Source organism: Sus scrofa, chromosome 17 (assembly GCF_054392235.1).
Source record: "Sus scrofa isolate SSC_HxYL_T2T_F1_AM1 chromosome 17, Sscrofa_HxYL_maternal_Yorkshire_Landrace_v2.0, whole genome shotgun sequence".
NCBI lineage: Eukaryota > Metazoa > Chordata > Mammalia > Artiodactyla > Suidae > Sus > Sus scrofa.
Genome location: NC_139399.1, coordinates 49414083 through 49436277, shown reverse-complemented (window position 1 = coordinate 49436277; position 22195 = coordinate 49414083). Strand labels below are relative to the sequence as shown.

Here is a 22195-nt window from a genome sequence, read left to right as displayed (position 1 = left end):
CCCCAGCCAGACCCCCAGAGGCTGCGACCACCTCCCCGCCCGGTCAAGCCGCAGAGCGCAGCGGGTGTAGGCAGCACCCGCCGGGGAACTCACCCGCTCTCCCGAGCCCTGCCCCGGGCGGCTCGCTGCCCTGGCTCGGTCTGTCAGTCCCCGAGCCACCGCTGCCGGTGCGGCGACAGAAGCCTGCCGGGCTCGGCCGCCAGCCTCCGCGCCGCCCCTCGGCTCCTCCCCCAAGGCGGGGCCTGAGCTCGCGGGAAGGGGGTGGGCGCGCTCCGCTCGACCTGACAGGCGGCAGGGCTCCGGGAAGGGTCCCCGCTTCCCCGGGTGCCCTCCGCACCCTTTGAGCAGCTGGAAATTGAAGGCGAATGAGACGCGACCAGAGTTCAGAGTTTTCCTTTTGGTCTTCCTCCCACCCTCCAACACCACTTTGAAAAAGGGAAGCCCAGGACTGCATTCTTGCTCCCATTTGATGGAAGAGCATACCAAGCCCAGAGAGCAGCACGAAAAGCACCCAAGGTCACACAGCATTAGCACCTATCCCGAAGGCCTGTGCAGCTTGAGTCTGAAGGCTTCTTAGGACGTCCAGGAGCCCAACCAGGCCTTGCCCTGGGGACAGATCAGTGGGAGCGGGTCTTCCAGCTGGCGGGGGCCGCAGGCGAGGAGCCAGATTAGTGGGAGCATGGGGGCCCTGGCCTGCGGCATAGAATCGCATCATTTCCTCTTTCTGGAAGGAGGTGAAGTGGAGGAGGAAGGGAGTGGTGGGACCTCCACTGACTTCTGCAACTACTGGGGAGGTGCAGAGTCTAGAAAGGGGCTGCCTCCCTGAGATCTAGTGCTAAAAATACAAGGCAAAACACACCCGGTGGCTTCTGTTGTCGAGTTCAAGCCCCTTTCCTGATCTGAAGGCCCCTGCTCTGAGCACCATCTTTTCTTCACAGGACAATGGCCTTAACTATCTGAAAGCTGCTGGTGAGAGGACCCTTCTCTCCACCCCACCCCCAACCCCCTAGGAAGAGGAGCGAAAGTTAACAAACAAAAGGGGGAAAAATCCATCCTCAAACATTCTCTGGAATCCACACCCGCTGAACACTGGCTTTAGAACAATAGAGTTCTCTTCTCCACAAAGGGCCTTGTTTCCTGAGCTTTCTCAGCCTCCAGATTAGAGCCCAAGGCACCCCAAGGCCAGCCAGTGGGGCAAGGAGAAGGTTTATGTTTGTGGGGTTTGGGGGTGACACCTGGTTAATTCAATTCCCAGCAGTCTTGTTGGAAGAACTGTCTTACTCATTATCACACAGCCACGTTTTTCCGAGGCTGACAGCATAAACTGAGTTTTGTGATTTCCTGTTTGCTGAGGAAACTCCATAACCTTTCTTGGGGAAGTGAAAACCTCTAGATAGGGTTTATCCCGGTCCCCCAACTCCCAGTTTCTCTGAAAGCCTCTCCCCAATTTGCCCCCTGGCTTCCTCCCAGTTCATTAATAATCCAGTCGTGAATGACACTGTTACAGTAGGAGCAATTAGAGACTAGAATAGGTGGGGAAGATTTAAAGTGATGTTTAAAATAACCCAAGGGGATCATTGTTCTCTGCAGAATGTTTCCATTGATTTATCCCAAAGAGCTGTAGGCTGAGAGGGCAGGAATCCATCTCTCCGAGGCATGTGGGGAACTTGGAGCCTGCTTTCCTGACAGGCTGCCTGGAGTATGGGCCCAGACCCCACGCTGTGTGGTGCACTGACACCGCTCACCACGTTTGATATCAAAAGTTCAAGTATATACAGAATCAGGCAGAAGACACACACTTCCTGATTTCAGAATGTACCTCAAAGCTACAATAATTAAGACCGTGCAGTAGGGTGTAAGGACAGACATGGATCAATGGAATAAAATTGAGATTCCAGATATAAGCCTTTACTTTTATGACCACTTGATTTTCAAAAAGAATGGCAAGACAATTCAATGGGGAAAGAATAGTCTTTTCAACCAGTGGTGCTGGGACAACTGGATTTCTTTTTTCTTCTTCTTCATTTTTTTTTTCTTTTTCTTTTTCTTTTCTTGGCTGGCCCACAACACATGGAGTTCCCAAGCCAGGGATCAGATCCAAGCCACGGTTGTGACCTAAGCTGCAACTGGGGCAAAGCCGCATCCTTTAACTCACTGAGTCGGGCTGGGTATCGAACCTGTATCTTGGTGTTACAGAGACGCTGCTGATCCAGTTGCACCACAGTGGGAACTCCTGGTACCACTGGATTTCTATGTGCAAAAGAACGAGGCTGGACCTCGACCTCACACCATGTATAAAAATTAATTCAAAACAGAAGGCTGGGAGTCCCCATTGTGGCTCAGTGGTAACGAATCAGACTAGCATCCATGAAGATGTGGGTTTGATCCCTGGCCTCACTCAGTGGGTGAAGGATCCAGCATTGCCATGAGCTGTGGTATAGGTCGAAGACATGGCTTGGATCCTGCATTGCTGTGGCTGTGGCATAGGCCAGCAGCTGTAGCTTCGATTCGACCCCTAGCCTGGGAACCTCCAGATGCCACAGGTGCAGCCCTGAAAGGCAAAAAACACCAGACAAAAGACAGAAAGCTGAAATGTAAGAGCTAAAATTGTAAAACTCTCAGAAGAAAGCATAGGCATAAGTGGTGATCTCGGATGAAACCGTGGTTTCTTGGATATGGCACCTATAGCACAAGCAACAGAGGAGAAAAGAGACAAGCCATTCAAATTTAAAAATAAACATAAATAAAAAATAAAATAAAAAGTAGACAGTTCATTAAAATTAAAAATGTTTGTGCTTCAAAGGACACCATGAAGAAAGTGAAAAGACAGATGACTGGCCAAACTGTGTTCCCCCCGAAAATTCACAGGCCAGTCCTAACCCTTAGTACCTCAGACTGTAACTGTATTTGGAGATAAGGCCTTTAAAGAGGTGATTAAGTCAAAGTAAGATCCTTAGGGTGGGGCCCTGATCCAATACCTAGTGTCCTTATAAGAAAAGGAAGAGACACTAGGAATGTTTGCACAGGGCAAAGACCACTTGAGGACAGAGAGAGAAAAGACAGCCATCTATGAGTCCAAGAGCAAGGACTAGAGAGAAACCAAATCTGCAGACACTATGATCTTGGATTTCTAGCCTCTGGAACTGTGAGAAATACATTTCTGTTGTTTAAGCCACCCAGTTTGTGACATTTTGATATGGCAGCCTTAGCAAACAAATAACCCACAGAACCCACTGAGTGGGAGGAAATATTTGCAAAACATATGTCTGATAAGGGACTTTTATCTACAATATATAAGGAACTCTTACGTCTCAATAATAAAAAGGCAAATAACAATGTAAACATGAACAAGGAATCAGAATAGACATTTTTCCAAAGAAGATGTAGAAATGGCCAATAAGTACCTGAGAAGATGCTCAACATCATTAGCCGTCAAAGAAACAAATCAAAATTACAATGAGAGGAGTTCCCACTGTGGCTCAGTGGCAACAAACCTGACTAGTATCCATGAGGACATGGGTTCAATCTCTGGCCTCACTCTGGGTTAAGGATCTGGTGTTGCCCGTGAGTTGTGGTGTAGGTCACGGATGCAGCTCATATCTAGCAAGGCTGTGGCTTAAGCTGGCAGCTATAGCTCTAATTTGACCCCTAGCCTGGGAACTTCCATATACCATGGGTGTGGCCCTTAAAAAAACCAAAAAAAAAAAAAAATTACAGTGAGATACAGTTTCTTTTTTTCTTTTTTCTTTTTAAGGCTGTGGCACATGGAAGTTCCCCAGGCTAGGAGTTGAACTGGAGCTGCAGCTGCTAGCTGCCTATGCCACAGTTACAGCTCACAGCAACCCCAGATCCTTTAACCCACTGGGCAAGGCCAGGGATCGAACCTACATCCTCACAGACATTATGTTGGGTTCTTAACCCACTGAGCCACAAGGAGAACTCTGAGATACAATTTCAAACTCACTAGAATAGCTATCATCAAAAAGGTAGTCACAAATGCTGGCAAGGAGGTGGAGAAATTGGAAACTTTGTACGTTGCTGGCGGAAGTGTAAAATGCTACAGCTGCTTTGGAAAACAGTCTGGCAATTCCTCAAAATGCTAAACATAGAGTTATTGGATGACCCAGCAATTCCACTCCCAGGTATATACCCAAGAGAGTAAAAACATATGTCCATACAAACTGGTTCATAGCAGCATTACTCATAATAGCCAAAACGCGGAGACAACCCAAATGTCCATCAAATGATGAATAGATATGTAAAATGTAGCATGTCCCATAAAATATTACAATGTGATATTACTGAACAATCGAAAGGAATGAAGTACCAATAAAAGCCACCATGTGAGGGAGTTCCCGGCGTGGCTCAGTGGTTAACAAATCCGACCAGGAACCATGAGGTTGTGGGTTCAATCCCTGACCTGACCTTGCTCAGTGGGTTAAGGATCCAGCGTTGCTGTGAGCTGTGGTGTAGGTTGCAGACGTGGCTCGGATCCCACGTTGCTGTGGCTGTGCCAGCGGCTACACCTCCAATGGACCCCTAGCCTGGGAACCTCCATACGCCATGGGTATGGCCCTAGAAAAGGCAAAAAGACAAAAAAAAAAAAAAAAGCCACCACATGAAAACATTATGCCAAGTGAAAGAAGCCAGTCACAAGACCACATATGGTATAATTCTATTTCTATGAACTGTCTAGAATAGGCAAATCTGTAGAGACAGAGAATAGATTAGTAGTTGTCTAGAACTGGGAGGGGTTGTTGCAGCAAATGGAGAGTGACAGATAATGGGCACCAATTTTCTCTCTTTAATTTTTTATAATTGACGTATAACAAGTTTCTCTGTGGGGCAATGAAAATGTACTAAAATTGATTGGAGTGATAGTTACGACTGTGAATATACTAAAAACCATTGAATCATGCACTTTAAATGATGAATTATATGGTATGTGAATTCTCTCTCAATAAAGAATTGAACCCCCCAAAAAAGTCAAACTACACTCTAGTCCTTGAAAGCAACACTGACTGTGTGCTCCAAATATCTCTCTTCTGCCCCAGGCAGGAAAGCCCCTCCTTTTATTTTGAGGCCATTTATAGTCCATTAGACCTCAGGGGACAGTCCAATGCCAGTGAACATTCTAGTAGACTATGGAAAATATTTGAGGACCTGAAAAATAAATGGATTGGCTTTGACATAGGAAATCTGAAACAGTGACATTCACAAATGTAAAATTAAATACCTACATAACTTTGGGTCAATTAATCAACTGCAACTCAAACCAACTCATAGTAACATGTAAATTACACAGAGGGTAGAATTGAGGTGAATGATCTGGTTGCTATGATGTGAGGCAAGGCCTCTAGAAGGAAGAAGGCCTAGACACTTGTGCGTCTGTGGAAAAAATGAGTTAATTCAGCCTCAAAGGGATTCACTTTAGAAGATTTGCTCCACTGGTTCTTAGTGCCAGCTGGTGGGCAGATGCTGGGCTGGTTGCATTCATTCATTCAGCAGATAACAGTCCAATGGAGAACAGTATGGCAGTTCCTTAAGAAACTAAAAATAGGAGTTCCTGTTGTGGCGCAGTGGAAACGAATCTGACTAGGAACCATGAGGTTGAAGGTTCAATCCCTGGCCTCGTTCTGTGGGCTAAGGATCCAGCATTGCCGTGAGCTGTGGTATAGGTCGCATACGCGGGCTCAGGTCCTACGTTGCTGTGGCTGTGTGGTGTAGGCCAGGAACTACAGCTCCGATTAGACCCCCAGCCTGGGAACCTCCATATGCCTCTGGTGCAGCCCTAAAAAAAGCAAAAAAAAAAAAAAAAAAAGGAAGAAAAAGAAAAGAAACTAAAAATAGAGTTACCATAAGATCCAGCAATCCCACTCCTAGGCATATATCCAGAAAATGTGAAAACTCTAACTTGAAAAGATACATGCACCCCAATGTTCATAGCAACTGTTTACAATCGTCAAGACATGGAAACAACCTAAATGTCCATTGACAGATGAATGGATAAAGAAGCTATAGCACATTTCTACACTGGAATATTACTCAGCCATAAAAACAATAAAATAATGTCATTTGCAACAGCAAGGATGGACCTAGAGATTATCATACAAAGTGAAGTAAGTCAGAGAAAGACAAATAGTATATGACATTATTATATGGAATCTAAAAAAAAGGTAGAAGTGAGCTTACTTACAAAACAGAAATAGACTGACAGAGAAAATAAACTTATGGTTACCAAAAGGGAAAGGAAGGAGGAGGGGTAATAAGGAGTTTGGGATTAACAACAGATATACACGACTAGACGTAAAATAGATAAACAACAAGGACCTACGTATAGCACAGGGAACTATTTCAATATTTTGTAATAACCTACAATGGAAAAAAATCAAAAAAAAGAAAAAAATCAAAAAGTAACATATACATATATAACTGAATCAATTTGCTCTGCACCTAAAACTAACAGAACCTGCTAAATCAACTCTGCTTTAATAAAAACAAAAACAAAAACAGGCATTCCCTGGTGGTTCAGTGGGTTAAGGATCCAGCATTGTCACTATTGTGGCATTGTCACTACTATGGCTTGGGGAACTTCTGCACGCTGCAAATGCAGCCAAACACACACACACACACACACACACACACACACACACACACACACACACACGTACTTTGTCCAGTGCCTTCCCCAGAGTAATTCTGGATAAGTGGCTGATACTGCTGGTGAAGATGCTGGCTCCAAGCCAGGTCCAACCAACAGATGTGCAGAGGGTGCCCTGTGGGATGACATGAAGATGACCCAGTGGGAAGCTCTGCCATGAACTGGCTGGGCGGTCACTTCCCCTTCCAGAGTGTCGGTTTCCTGGTCTGTAAAACTCCGATTGTACAATACTTGCTTGTCTTTGTGTGAATCTTTTTTCCCATGTCCTCATGCTTTGGGGGGAAGTGACCTTTCTTCGACCTGTTTTGTAAGCGCCCCGAAGAACACGCAGTAGAAGCCTCATAAGTGCGGTGGAGGGAACACCAGATGTTTTTGGCCGGCAGGTGAGCTCAGCCCCGTATTGCTGTGAGCTTGAGGGGAACTAGGAGCAAGGGAAGCCTGTTCCTTTTTGTGTTTAGGAAGAAGCCTCTTCGCCCAGTGGCTCTCGATTTTGGCAGCACATTGGAATCGCTAAGGAAGCTTTTCAAAAATGCAGATGCACAGTCCCTCTCCCAGGCCATTTGAATCAGATTCTGGAGGTGAGACTCTTACCTTTCAACACACACACAGGCAGACAGATCACGAAAACTCCCCAGGGAACTGAAAAGGCACTGTCCAGCCAGGCTAAGGATCATTCTTTCAGCCTGCGTTTCTCAAACTTTGGGGAGCACAGATGCACCCCAGGAAAGGAAAGAAAGAGGATGTTGCGCTACTGCTTCCTAGGCCTACCTTTGCTCCCCTCACTCATCCTCTAGGGTGTAGGGCCTAGGAATATGCATTTGACTGATTCTCGCAAAGGATTTGTTCTAGTCAATGCCTCCATTTGCCTTGATGGGTACACCCCATCATCCTGTATCTCTTAACTGAACTAGGGTTTCCCAAATTCCCTGAGTAGAAGAGTCAGCTGAGGCACTTATTAAAAATACAGATGCCGGAGTTCCCGTCGTGGCGCAGTGGTTAACGAATCCGACTAGGAACCATGAGGTTGCGGGTTTAGTCCCTGCCCTTGCGCAGTGGGTTAACGATCCGGCGTTGCCGTGAGCTGTGGTGTAGGTTGCAGACGTGGCTCCGATCCTGCATTGCTGTGGCTCTGGCGTAGGCCGGTGGCTACAGCTCCGATTCGACCCCTAGTCTGGGAACCTCCATATGCCGCGGAAGCGGCCCAAAGAAATAGCAAAAAAGACAAAAAAAAAAAAAAAATGCAGATGCCATTTTGCAATCACTCTTTTTTTTTTTTTTTTGGTATTTTTTAGGGTCACACTGGCAGTACATGGAGGTTCCCAGGCTAGGGGTCTAATTGGAGCTACAGCTGCTGGCCTACACCACAACCATGGCAACGCCAGATCTGAGCCGAATCTGCGAGAGTGAAGCCAGGGATCGAACCTGCAGCCTCATGTTTCCTAGTGAGAGTCTCTTCTGCTGTGCCACGGCGGGAACTCCACAATCACTCATATAATCATTGACTGAGGAGGCAAGACCTTAACAGATGCTCACGCCATTGGGTGGAAAGTTGGATAACAGAATTTTCCCATTATTCCAAAAATCCGATCACTTACTGATGAAAAAGGGGGAAATGTACCTTTACAAGAGAGCCCCACCAGTCTCCACCTTAGCTGGTGATCAAACCCAGCATCACGGAGGAGGGCCGACCTGACCTTAGGTGCCCCCTTGTGATGCAATAAGATGTAGGCGACATCTTCTATGTCATATTCTTGCCAAAAATACTTAACCTGATTTTAATCATGAGGAAAATTTAGACAAATCTAGAATGTGGGACATCCCACAAGCCTAGAATCTCTTTTAAAATGCTAATATTTTTTAAGGTGGGGAGTTATTCTAGATTAAAAGAGATGAAAGGGACATAAAAAATTACATATATATTTTCTATGTATATACATAAAATCTGTGGACTTTGGATCTTGGATTGAAAAAGTAAATAGCTGTAAAAGAAATTGTCTAGACCATTGAGGACTGGACTATTGTTTGTATATTATCTGACATTATCAAATTCATGTTATAGTCTGAGACATGATAATAGTATTATGATTACAGAGGAAAAGGTGCTTCTCTTATTCTTGGGGGTTGCATGCTCAGGAGAGGGCAAAGGCGGGAGAAAGAAAAGCCTAAATGGGCCAAGATGTTAATAATTGGTGAATCTAGGTGAAGGATATTCAAGGGTTCTTTATACTTTTCTTTTGGGGGGGGGGGGCTGCACCTATGGCATGTGGAATCTCCCAGGCTAGGGGTTAAATCAGAGCTACAGCTGCACACCTACACCACAGCCACAGCAATGCCAGATCCAAGCTGCGTCTGCAACCTATACCACAGCTCACGGCAATGCCAGATCCTTAACCCACTAAGTAAGGCCAGAGATCGAACCTGTGTCCTCATTGATACTAGTTGGGTTCGTTAACCGCTGAGCCACGACGGGAACTCCCCTTACACTTTTCTTTGGATTTCTTTGCAAGCTGGGTATCTTTCATAAAAGAAAAAAAAAAAAATCCAGAGTTCTCATTGTGGCTCAGTGGGTTAAGAACCTGACATAGTCTCTGTGAGGATCTGAGTTCAATCCCTGGACTTGATTAGTGGGTTAAGGATCCAAGGTAGGTCACAGATGCATTTTGGATCTGGTGTGGCCATGGCTGTGACACAGGCCTCAGCTGCAGCTCTGATTCAACCCCTAGCCTGGGAACTTCAATATGCTGCAGGTGCAGCCATTAAAAAAAAAAAAAAAAAAAAAAATCCAAGTAGTGGGAGGGAATGCAGGTTCCTGGGGCCCTCCCCTCAGAGATTCTGGTTCAGCCCAGGATCTGGAGTGAGGCCTAGGATCTGTATTTTTTTTTTTTTTTTTTTTTTTTTTTTTGTCTTTTTGCCATCTCCTGGGCTGCTCCTGCGGCACATGGAAGTTCCCGGGCCAGGGGTCCAATCGGAGCTGTAGTCAACCGGCCTACGCCAGAGCCACAGCAACGCAGGATCCGAGCCGCATCTGTGACCTACACCACAGCTCACGGCAACGCCGGAACCTTGACCCACTGAGCAAGGGCAGGGATCGAACCTGCAACCTCATGGTTCCTAGTCGGATTCATTAACCACTGCACCACAACAGGAACTCCTGGATCTGTATTTTTTTAATAATGATTTTTATTTTTCCATTATAGTTGGTTTACAGTGTTCTGTCAGCTTTCTACTGTACAGCAAAGTGACCCAGTCACACATACATATATACATTCTTTTTCTCAGAAAGAGAAAGACAAATACCATATGATAGCACTTATATCTGGAATCTAATATATGGCACAAATAAAACTTTCCACAGAAAAGAAACTCACGGACTTGGAGAATAGACTTGGGATCTGTATTTTTTTAAGGAGGGCCGAAAGGGGTTTTGTCTGGCCCAAGGCTTCACCATCCCAAGAGGTGCCCCCAGTAACCTGTGCCTCTAGCTGCCTTTCAGTTTCTCTGATGCCCTGCTGGGTACTGCCATCTCTTGGCACATCCTGTTCCCTCTGCCTGGCCTACTCTTCCCTCTTTTCTCTGCTTAACCTCCATCCCTCTTTTCAGGTCTCAACCCATTATCACTTCCTCAGAGAAGGCTGCCTAGAGGCCACTGAGTCACACCCCCTGGGTTTGGCGCTCACGGCCTCAGGAACCACAGGCGGGATTGAGCACAGAGTTGTGACTGTTGGGTTCACATCTACTTCTCCATCTGACAGGGTCATGAGCGGAACTGTGCCCTTCCCCCGACACCCTCAAATCCATATATTGTGATCCTACCCTGCCCCCTTACTCCAGAATGTGTCTTTGCCTTTAAAGAGGTGATGAAGGGGAGATGGGGGCATCGAGTTGGGCTCTCAGCCAGTATGACTGGTGGCCTTATAAGAAGAGGAGATTAGAGACTGAGAAAAGACCACATGAAGACAGTGAAGGAAGACGGTCATCTAGAAACCAACCCTGGAATTCCCGTCGTGGCGCAGTGAAATGAATCCCACTAGGAACCAGGAGGTTGCAGGTTCGATCCCTGGCCTCGCTCAGTGGGTTAAGGATCTGGTGTTGCCGTGGGCTGTGGTGTAGGTCGCAGACATGGCTCAGATCCTGCGTGGCGGTGGCTGTGGTGTAGGCCAGCGGCTACAGCTCCAATTAGACCCCTAGCCTGGGAACCTCCATAGGCTGTGGGTGCAGTCCTCAAAAGACAAAGATAAAAAAATAAATAGAAACCAACCCTGCTGGTACCTTGATCTCAGACTTCTAACCCCCGAAATTGTCAGAAAATGAGTTTCTGTTGCTTAAGCACCACCAGCCCACCCAGCACAATGTCTCTCGTGACGGTGGCCCTAACAGGCTCATAGAGATGGTGAGCGCCTGTGCTCAAGACCCAGGTCTAATCTGTTTATCTCTGAATTTCTGGGACCGGACAACACTTGGCACACAGGTGGAGCCATTCGAGGGTTTTCTGAATGAATGAAGTGGCCTTTTACGAGGCTGTTGGAAGGGATGAGAGAAAACATAGCACAAGTCCTGGCATACACTACACGTCAGTCAGCAGCACCTGAAAATGTGCTGAAACTGTTCCTTTGTGGTGCAGCAGGTTAAGGATCCAGCATTGTTACAGATGTGGTGTGGGTTTGATCCCTGGGGCAGGCATTTCCACATGCTGGGGGCAGGGAAGAAAGAAAGAAGGAAAGGGAGAGAGAAAGGAGGAAGGAAGGGAGGAGCAAAATTATACTTCAGAAAAGATACACCTAGATTTAGGTGTTTTTCCTAATTTTCATCTTTTTGTTGTTGTTGGGCTGCACCTGAAGCATGCAGAAATTAGAAAATTCCCAGGCCAGGGATTAAACCTGTGCCACAGCAGTGACGATGTTGAATCCTTAAATACTTGGCCACTCTGGAATTCCTATTTTCTTCCCTTCAATCACTGTTTTGTTCTTGCGGTAACTCTGGCCCTCAGCCCCACCCCTCTCTAGCTATTGTCAGTTTTTGCCTCTGGGGCAGGACAGACATCACCTAAAGGGAAAAAAAGTTGTTCCTTGGTCCTGGGTTGCAAATAGAGTCTGTAATATCCAGCGCCCAGGTCCTCACTGCAAAGCCACCACACTTTTCAAGTGTTAATGCCACGGATGAGAGAGGAAAGATCTCTCGGAATACTAGAAATCTAGGCTTGGAAGATAAAGAGGCAAAGCCTGAGTAACAAGGCAAAATGTTTATCCCAACAAGTCAGATTGGTTGAAGAGACGCTCAACTTCAGAATTGTTAGGGAAATGCAAGTAAAACCTCCAGGAAAGAAAAGTTGATAGCTGTCAGAAATGGCCAATAAAAGATCTTTCAATACTGGGACAGGAGAAGACAATGACACTGGAGTCTCTTGGGGTTGGGGGACCAAACACTGACACAACCCTTCAGAGAGAAATTTAGCATTATTTAGGAAATTTGGATATGCCTGTACTGAGACAGCCACTCCACTTTGGGGAGTACTCGGCCTTGTGGAAGCCTCCCACCTGTGTGGGAACAGATATTCATCTCGGCTTTATTTTAGGGCCACACCTGCAGCATGCAGAAGTTCCCAGGCTAGGGGTTGAATCGGAGCTATAGCCATCGGCCACAGCCACAGCTCACGGCACAGCTACCTACACCATACCACACCTACACCACAGCTCACGGCAACCCTGGATCCTTAACCCACTGAGCGAGGCCAGGTGTCCTCATGGAGACCAGTCAGATTCATTTCCCCTGAGCCATGACGGGAACTCCAGATTGGTAACATCCTAAATGCCGGCCAAAAGGAGAATGCGCATCAATGAATTCAGGTGAATTTTATTTTATATTATTTTTTGTCTTTTTAGGGCCGCACCTGTGGCACATGTAGGTTCCCAGGTTAGGGGTCAAATCAGAGCTCTAGCTGCCGGCCTACACCACAGCCACAGCAATGTGGGATCCTTAACCCACTGAGCGAGGCCAGGGATCAAACCTGCGTCCTCATGGATGCTAGTAAGATTCTTTTACACTGAGCCACAATGGGAATTCCAATGGGTATTTTGAGACAATGGAATTCTAAACAAGAGAGAAAAACTGAAATAAAGCTACCTGTGTCAACATAGACAAATCTGGAACAAAATGTGAGTGGGGGAGAAAAAGCAATTTGCAAATGAATACTTGCGTGTGATTTTTCAAAACAAAATAGCATCCAATTATGAAACTTACACTCGCAGCAGAATGGCCACAACAGACTGATTCTCCTTCACTTCTCCCTGCTCTGCATCCCTGTAGGTTAAGCTGTAGAGCTCTCCTTGTCCTCTGGCTTATTTTGGCAAAAGGAAGGTACCAATAGGAGATCAGAAGGAGAAGTAACAAGACGAGTACAACGGAAATTGGCACAACATTGTAAGTTGATTATAGTTTAATTTTTTAAAAGAAGAAGAAAGAAAGTCAAGAACTAATGAGACCATCTGAGTTGACTGTGTCCCTCACCACAGCTCCTGGTGTGGCCCTCTCCAAGCTTTGGTAATTGCATACTCCGTTTGCCTCAGTTTTCCCACTCATAAAATGGGCATTAAAAAATACCAACTTCCTAGGGTCATTGTATGGACTTGGTGAGGGTAGGCTCTTGGTAGGTTACAAACACTCGGCAAAAGTTAGGTTTGATTATTATTAATCATAGCATTTCTGCATCCCTTCAAGGAACTTCTATCCTATTTTTTTTTTTTTTCCTCTTTAAGGCCAAACTGTGGCATAAGGAAGTTTCCGGTCCAGGGATTGAATTTGAGTCACAGCTGAGACCTATGCCATCTGTAGCTATGGTAACACGGGATCCTTTAACCCACTGTGCTGCTGGGGATTGAACTCGCGCCTCCACAGCAACCCGAGCCGCTGTAGTTGAATTCTTAACCCACTGTGCCACAGTAAGAACTCCTCTGCCCTCTTTTTTAAACATAAAAATCTCATGACTTCCTTCAACGTGACTTGAAATTTCAAAATACAGATCAAAAAAACCCCTTTTTTAGGGCTGAATTTGCAGCATTCCAGAGCTAGGGGGCGAAATTGGAGCTGCAGCTGCTGGCCTACCACAGCTAAGTGACACAGGACCAGAGCTGCATCTGTGACTTTCACCAGAGCTCAAGGCAACGCCAGATCCCGAACCCACTGAGTGAGGCCAGGGGTCAAACCTGCATCCTCATGGATACTAGTCGGGTTCGTAATCAGCTGAGCCACAACGGGAACTCCTCCCATCCCAGAGGTTTTGATTCAATAGGTCCAGGGTGGGGCCTGAGAATTCCCATGGTTTACAAGCCCGAGGTGGAGTTGCTGCTTCTGGCCTGGGGACTGCATTTGAGAACGAATGCAGTCTATTACATAACATCCCTACGGCAGCACCCCATAATCAAACCCTCATATTTTTGCTGCGAAATGTTAATGAAAGTACATGAATAACCTTATGTCAGTTCAATTTGGTTTAGCTACTCAGTGAGCTTTTGTAAACTGATGAAAAAATCTTTCAGGTTTCAGAGAATTTTGGATTTTGGAAAAGAATGTAAGGGATTATGGACTTATAAGTGAAATCTCACAACCAAAGAGGAAAGAATACAAAAAAAGCAATGTTAGATGATGCTTTTTTAAGCCACATTTGACCCACCACTATCAGAGACTGAAATGTCTGTGGAATGAATAAATATATGAAAACATGTTCCTCTTTAAAAGAAAGGGAAAACTGCATTTTTTCTATCGGCCACCGGGTGACAGAAATGGTCCTCTAGCAAAGTCTCTTGGTGGGACTGGTGGGGTGGTGAGAAGGGGGTGCTCTCTTATTTGCTTCTATATGAGAAAGCCAGGCTGGTGACTGCCACTCTGGAAGAGTCTTTGAGAATTGCTGTTTCTGTGTAACAAACTACCCACAAATTTAGTGGGGTAAGCAACCATTTATCATGCTCATGATTTCTGTTACCAAAATCCAAATTTGGAAGGGGCATGGCAGGGGCCGCCTGTCTCGGTTCCACATGTTTCAGGCATCAGCTGCAAGGACTCAGTGGCAAGGGGCAACTCAACAGCTAGGAGCTGGAATCGTCTGGAGGCATCTTCACTCCCGTGTCTGACGATCAGCACTGGCTGTCGGCTGGGACCTTGGCTAGGTTTTCAGCAAGAGCTCTCTCAGTGCGGCCCCTCTGGGTGGGCTAGCTGGGGCTTCCTCACAGCATGGTGGCTTGGGGCTGGGTTCAAGCATGAATGTGTCCACCCAGATTCAAGGGGAGAGGACCTAGACTTCCACTGAATGGGAGGAATGTCACGGTCACTGCATGAGGTTGCTAAGGCTGCCATAACAAAATATTGCAAACTGGGTTGCTTAAACAATAGAATTTTATTTCTCATGGTTCTGGAAGCTAAAAGTCCAAGAAAAGGTGTGGGCAGGTTTGTTTTCTTCTGAGGCCTCTCTCCTTGACCTGCAGGTGGCTGTCCTCTTTCTGGGGCCTCACATGGTCTTTCCCTGTGTCTCTGTGTGCTGTGTGTCCAAGTTTCCTCTTTTTTTTTTTTTTTTGTCTTTCTAGGGCCACATCTGCAGCATATGGAGGTTCCCAAGGCTAGGGGTCGAATCAGAGCTGTAGCCGCCGGCCTACACCACCACTCATGGCAACACCGGATCCTTAACCCACTAAGCGAGGCCAGGGATCGAACCTGCGGCCTCATGGATACTAGTCAGATTCATTTCTGCTGAGTCACAATGGGAACTCCCATGACCACCATTATCTTTACCACCAGGTCTTGCCACAATGGTCAGGACCACTGCCATTTATGGACGGCTTCTCTGTGCCAGGCTAAGTTCTGCTGTTCTTATTTAATTCTTATAACAATCTGCCAGGTCGGTTTTACAGATGAAGAACCTAATGGCCAGAGTGAAGAAGTTACTAGCCCAGGGCCAAAGAACAAGTGGTAGAGTCAAAACTCAAACCCAGGTCTGCCTGCTCCAAAGCCTGTGTCTGTCATCTCTTTCCTTACTGGCCCTTGATCACCCTCTGGGCTGCCCCCACCCCTGGTTCAAACCTCTAGTCAAAGCACCCGTCCCCAGAGTTCCTGTTGTGGCTCAGTGGTTAATGAACCCAACTAGTATCCATGAGGACATGGGTTCGTTCCCTGGCCTTACTCAGTGGGTAAAGGAATCGGCATGCCGTGAGCTGTGGTGTAGGTCGAAGACTTGGCTCGGATCCCATGTTGCTGTGGCTGTGGCTGTGGCTGGAGCTATAGCTCCAGTCTGACCCCTAGCCTGGGAACCTCCCTATTCCGTGAGTGCAGCCATAAAAAAAAAAGACAAAACGCACACACACACACACACACACACATAAAAGCAATAATTGATACCTCACTAGCTCTGGTCTTATCAGCTGGTCTCACCTGCTTAGGCTTGGGCCGCTCCAGGGAAGGACTCACCTGAGCCTCTGAGCAGGCTGAGGGCCAACCATGTTTTGCACATTACATGGTACGTTACATGGTATCGTCTCTGCATTAAAGGTCAGGGGAGCCACACCTCCTGATATCCATGCTTTGCAGCCACCTCCCGCATTGACTCGAGGCTTGTCTGTGTGACTCACCATGGTCAGTGAGACATCAGCAAACCTGATGCAAGCTTGTAAAGAGATTTTCAAGGAGCTTGAAAAGAATTTGTGTCCCGAGCCTGGCTACCTTGGCACACTGCCACCTTGTGGAAAAAAACCAGAGTAGACTTGAGGATGAGAGTGGCCTGACCACCCTACCTGGTCCAGGAATCCCACATAGCTGAGGCCTAGATGTCCCATGGTCATAAGCCAGTGTGCACGTTTTATCCTGTTTTACAAGACTGTGTTTTTATCTCAGATTTGCCTCCTTCACTGGCCTCCAATCTGAAGGATTGCCTTTCTTTGCCCAAATTCCCACAGTTTGTAAGTGAAGGGTGCAGAATTCTAGCCCATATCTGTCTACCTATTATTATTATTATTATTATTTTACTTTCTTGCCGTAATCCTGTAGTGCATATTAAGGACATTATAGACTTAGCTTATTTTGATGTATTTTATAATTTTATCACCATATTCTTTATTTTTTTTTCATGATTGCAAACCATTCTTAAATTTCCTAGGTTTTCTCTTTATGTTTGAATGGCCGTGAGGTTGCCTCTTTACAGTCCAGTTTTCTGCAATGTTCCATCAAATATCATATTTCTCATATTTTCTTTTTTCTCTTATTCTTTTGCTCTAGATCCAGCCTCATGGTTGGTCTGTGCATGTTCATAGCAGGTATAAGCCAGGATCCATAAGGTGCCATCTCAAAACACTGCTGTCGTCATGGAAACACTGTCCAGCTCACCCCACTCCCAAATGTTACCAAAAAAACTCTCAATGTTTGTTTTTCAAACACCATGAAGAGAAATACAGACACAAAATTCCCAGAAACACTACTCAAACCCTCTATTCTGCCCTGTCCACTTACCTCACATGTCCCAACTCCTCGCCTTCTGCCTGGCTTCTGCCTCTCTCTCCCCTGTCTTTTTCTTTTTCTTCCTACTTCTACTTTCTTCCAGCCTCTGCAATTCTGTCTTTCTCTCCCAACTTCCTGGGCTCGACATCATAAGACTTAATTACTTGTTGACCATGTGGCATTAAACATGTCTATAATTTTATACTTTTTTTTTGTCTTTTTGCCTTTTCTAGGGCCGCTTCCTATGGCATATGGAGGTTCCCAGTCTAGGATTCCAATTGGAGCTGTAGCTGCCAGTCTATGCCACAGCCACAGCAATGTGGGATCCGAGCTGGGTCTGCGACCTATACCACACTCATGGCAACACCGGATCCTTAACCCACTGAGCAAGGCCAGGGACCGAACCCACAACCTCATGGTTCCTAGTCGGATTCGTTAACCACTGCACCACAACAGAAACGCCTATGATTTTATACATTAAAAAATCTGGAGTTCCCATTGTGGCACAGTGGAAAGGAATCCAACTAGGAACCATGAGGTTGCAGGTTTGATCCTTGGCCTCACTCAGTGTGTTAAGGATCTGGTGTTGCTGTGAGCTGAGGTGTAGGCTGGCAGCTGTAGCTCCAATTGGACCCCTAGCCTGGGAACCTCTATATGCTGTGGGCGTGGCCCTAAAAAGCAAAAAAAAAAAAAATCCAACAGATTCTCCATTCAGGTCATGGAACTCTCTAATAAGAGAGTTCTGCAAGATTGTGAGATACAACACCAACAAACATCAAACAAACATCAGTGGGGAGTTCCTGTTATGTTTCAGTAGTGATGAACCCGATTAGTATCCATGAGAATGCAGGTTCGATCCCTGGCCCCACTCAGTGGTTAAGGATCCAGCATTGCTGCACATGACCTGTGGGGGAGGTCAAAAACACAGCTCAGATCTGGAGTTGCTGTGGCTGTGGCATAGGCCAACAGCTGCAGCTCTAATTGGCTCCCTATCTGGGCATTCTCATATGCCACAGGTACGGCTGTAAAAAGAAAAAAAGGGGTTCCCATTGCAGCATAGCAGAAATGAACCTGACTAGTATCCAGGAGGACACGGGTTTGATCCCTGGCTTCGCTCAGTGGGTTGGGGATCCGGTGTTGCTGTGAGCTCTGGTATAGGTTGCAGACACTGCTCAGATCACGCGTTGCTGTGGCTGTGGTGCAGGCTGGCAGCTGTAACTTGGGGAAACAAAAGAGCAAAAAAAGAAATAAATACAAATCTCCAGTAATCAAAGAAGTATTCACTAAAACCACAGCATGATATAATTTACTGGTTATTAGAGCTTTTAAAATTGGAAATATGCACACTTCATCAAAGTGTGAAAAATGGGTAGATACTTTTAGGGAGAGTATAAATTGATACTGGTTTTGGACAGTGATTTGACAATATCTGCAAACATTAAAAATCTCCTTTGGTCCAACAGTTTCACTTGCAGCAGTGTACCTTCCCGAATGCATGTATATGAAGGGGTATTTATGGCAGCATTATTTGCGATAAAGAATCTTGGAACCAGATTTATTCAAATGCCATTCAAAAGTGGAATAATTAAATAAATTATAGTATGAAACATAGTATAATAGTATTCAAACGTTTAAATGAATGAGCTGCTTCACAAAGAATGGAAATATATGAATAACTTTCAAAGTCTATTTTGTGACATAAAGGCCTGAATAAAGGGAAAAGGCACATTTCCATTTTAGGTTAGAAGATTCAATAAAGAAAAGATACCATCTTTCATCTTTCAATCTATAATTTTAATGGGATGCAAATAAGTATTCAACAGGATTATTTTGGAACTTAACAGACTCCAAAGATTATGCAGAAAAATCAAGAAAATCTTGACGAGAGAGAGATGGAGGGAGAAATCTGGGCAGATAACTCTGCCACGTCTCAAAGTGTATTATAAAGTGAGAATAATAGTTCATTATGAGTTCAGGAATAGACAGAGAGATGAAGATGAGTCTGGAAGTAGACCAAAAAATATAAGGTCATTGAATAAATAATAAAGGTGACATTTAAATCAGTGGAGAAAAGATGAATTACTCAATAAGAACTGCTGGTACAACTGGCTAGTCATCCGAAAAGAAATTCCACTGGAGCCCTATCTTCAACCTACACAAAGATGAATTCACACTGGATAAATAAATCCAGGCACAGGCACACAATAAACTACTACACAGCAAGAGGAACGAAGGAGCCATGGCTACAGGCAACATGGATGCATATTAAAAACAATGTTTAGAGATGCAGAATTAGGTGGTAAAACTGTAAGAGGCATGAACAGGAATGTTATATAAGCTGGTATAGTGGTTTCCTACATGGGGAAAGGAGATTTTTGATCAGAAATGATCATCCTGGGGGCTCCTGGTGGGGAAGGGGAGGAGCAATGCTCTGTTTCTCGACCATGGGGACTGGCTGCATAAGTGTTCATTTTACAATTTGCTAGACTGTCCGTATATACGTATATAGTATAGTATATGTATATATAGTATTTTTAGAGCCACACCTGTGGCATATGGAGGTTCCTAGGCTAGGGGTCGAATCAGAGCTGTAGCTGCCGGCCTACACCACAGGATCCAAGCCATGTCTGTGACCCACACCACAGCTCACAGCAACACCAGATCCTTAACCCACTGAGCAAGGCCAGGGATCAAACATTTGTTCTCATGGATACTAGTCAGATTTGTTTCCACTGAGCCATGACAGGAACTTCATCCCTTTATATTTTATGCCATCACGTAGGTTATTTTTTACATAAAAAGGTTGAAAATAACTACATGGGAAAAAAATGTAGGGTTTTGGTTTTTGTTTTGTTTTGTTTCATTTTCTTAGCGTGAGTAAGGCTTTGCTATCCAAAAGCAATTTTAAAAGATCGCTTGTTTTGAGTCTATAACAAACTCTGCTGGAAAAAGATCTCAACAAAGTCATATGACAAATACCCACTATGGGAAAACATCTGCAATTATATGACATTGCTTAGGATAACAGAGCAAAGGATTTGAGGGTAGCTTTTCAGAATCTTGTGAATGCATTATTTATTAAACATAACATAAAAGTAAAGGAAAAAAGAATTGGAAGTTGTTTTTGTATTAATGGGAGGTATGTATCTCCAAGGTATACCTTTTATTGGGGGGGGGGGGCAGGGCCTGCAGGTGCAGCATGTGGAAGTTCCCAGGCTAGGAATCGAATCGGAGCTGCAGCTGCCAGTCTATGCCACAGCCATGGCAACACCAGATCCAAGCCATGTCTGTGACCTACACCACAGCTTGAGGCAATGCTTAACCCACTGAACGGGACCAGGGATCGAACCCACATCCTCACGATCCTAGTCGGGTTCATTTCCACTGAGCTACAAAGGGAACTCCAAGGTATATACTCTTGTGCTGTGTAAAGTATGCTACTCTTTGTGTAAAAAGTATGCATACATGACGTGGATAGCCTGATTTCATCCTCCTGGTGTTGATTCTCATGTTTGTGGGAGATAGACACGTACATTTTTTTCCCCATATTAAAAGAGGAGAAAGAAGCAAGCAGCTCCACATGTAGCAATATTGAATGACAGCTAAGACATACCGCTACATGACCAACAAAACAAGGCTCAGCAAGAGTAGTGCTATGTCTGCGTCTTTTAATGGAGAACTTCACATACAAGGGCACAGAGAGAACAGGGCCCCTTTATGTATCTGTCATGGTCATGACAATAAACACATGGCCACTCTTTTCCATCTATACCTCCTCCGACTTCCCCCACCCCACTTGACTATTTTTGAGCAAATCCCAGACATACTCTTTCATCTGCAATTACTTCAATATGTTTTGCTCTAAGTTTTTTTCTCTCTCTAAAATTTTTTTAAAGTGTTATGGCCACACCCTCAGCATATGGAAGTTCCTGGGCCAAGGACTGAATCAGCAACCTACACCATAGCTGTGGCAACGCCAGACCCTTTAACCCACTGCACTGGGCTGGGGATCGAACCTGTGCCTCCACAGCAACCAGAGCCACTGCAGTTAGATTCTTTTTGTTGTTGTTGTTGTTGCTATTTCTTGGGCCGCTCCCGCGGCATATGGAGGTTCCCAGGCTAGGGGCCGAATCGGAGCTGTAGCCACCGGCCTACGCCAGAGCCACAGCAACGCAGGATCGGAGCCACGTCTGCAACCTACACCACAGCTCACGGCAACGCCGGATCGTTAACCCACTGAGCAAGGGCAGGGACCAAACCCGCAACCTCATGGTTCCTAGTCGGATTCGTTAACCACTGCGCCACGACGGGAACTCCTGCAGTTAGATTCTTAACCCACTGTGCCAGGGTGAGAACCGCTCTCTCCCTCTCTCTCTTTTCCACAATCATATCTAAAACTGAGAACCTATCCATAATTCTTTCACATAATCAAATATCTAGACACTGTTCAACTTTCTCAGATTTTTTTCAGGAATTGAATTGATCTTGCTTACCAGTTGATTTCTTAGAAACAGGATCCACAGGTCTATGCTTTTGTATCTGTGCATGATTCAAATGTCTTTGAATTTACAGGTCCCCTTTTTTCATTCTCTTTGTAAATTCTTTGTTAGGGGGAAAAGGGTTGTTTAATGCAAAGGTTCTCCTATGCTGTCCTTCCTCCATCTGCCACCCCTAACCTTTGCAAGTTATTTGATGGAAGCAAAAAAAAAAAAAAAAAAAAAAAAAAAAGTTGTTTGTTCTGGAGAGTTTCCTGCGTTCTGGGTTTTGTGATGGCAGCCCCATGGTGTTATCATGCTTGCGATAGATTCTACTCACTTGCCCCATTCAGGTCTGCCTTCCATCCTTCTCCACTGGACTCTTTGCCCAGGAGGCTACATCAGCCAGGCTCGCTAGCCCTGGGGCTTCAGTTGGGTGTGGCCACTAGGGGGCCCTGGAAGGAAAGAGAGAGAGGGAAAAGAATGAGGTCAGTGTTTATTTCCCCTACTCCTTCCCTGCAAGGTCACCTTGGGTTGGCTGTGCTTCTTGACTGAAGGTAACTGTTCCTTTCAAGACAGCTGCTCC

General features: G+C 45.5%; 1 protein-coding gene across 3 annotated transcripts in view; it reads right to left on the bottom strand.

Annotated features, from left to right (window-relative positions):
• PPP1R16B (protein phosphatase 1 regulatory subunit 16B) overlaps nucleotides 1-210 on the bottom strand; it is a 112939-nt gene extending 112729 nt beyond the window's left edge. For all 3 annotated transcript variants that reach the window (XR_014832325.1, XM_003134439.7, XM_085003891.1), the window contains exon 1: nucleotides 94-210. The gene's annotated coding sequence lies outside the window, so the exon portion shown is untranslated. The remainder of the gene's footprint in view (nucleotides 1-93) is intronic.
• Nucleotides 211-22195: the final 21985 nt, after the last annotated feature.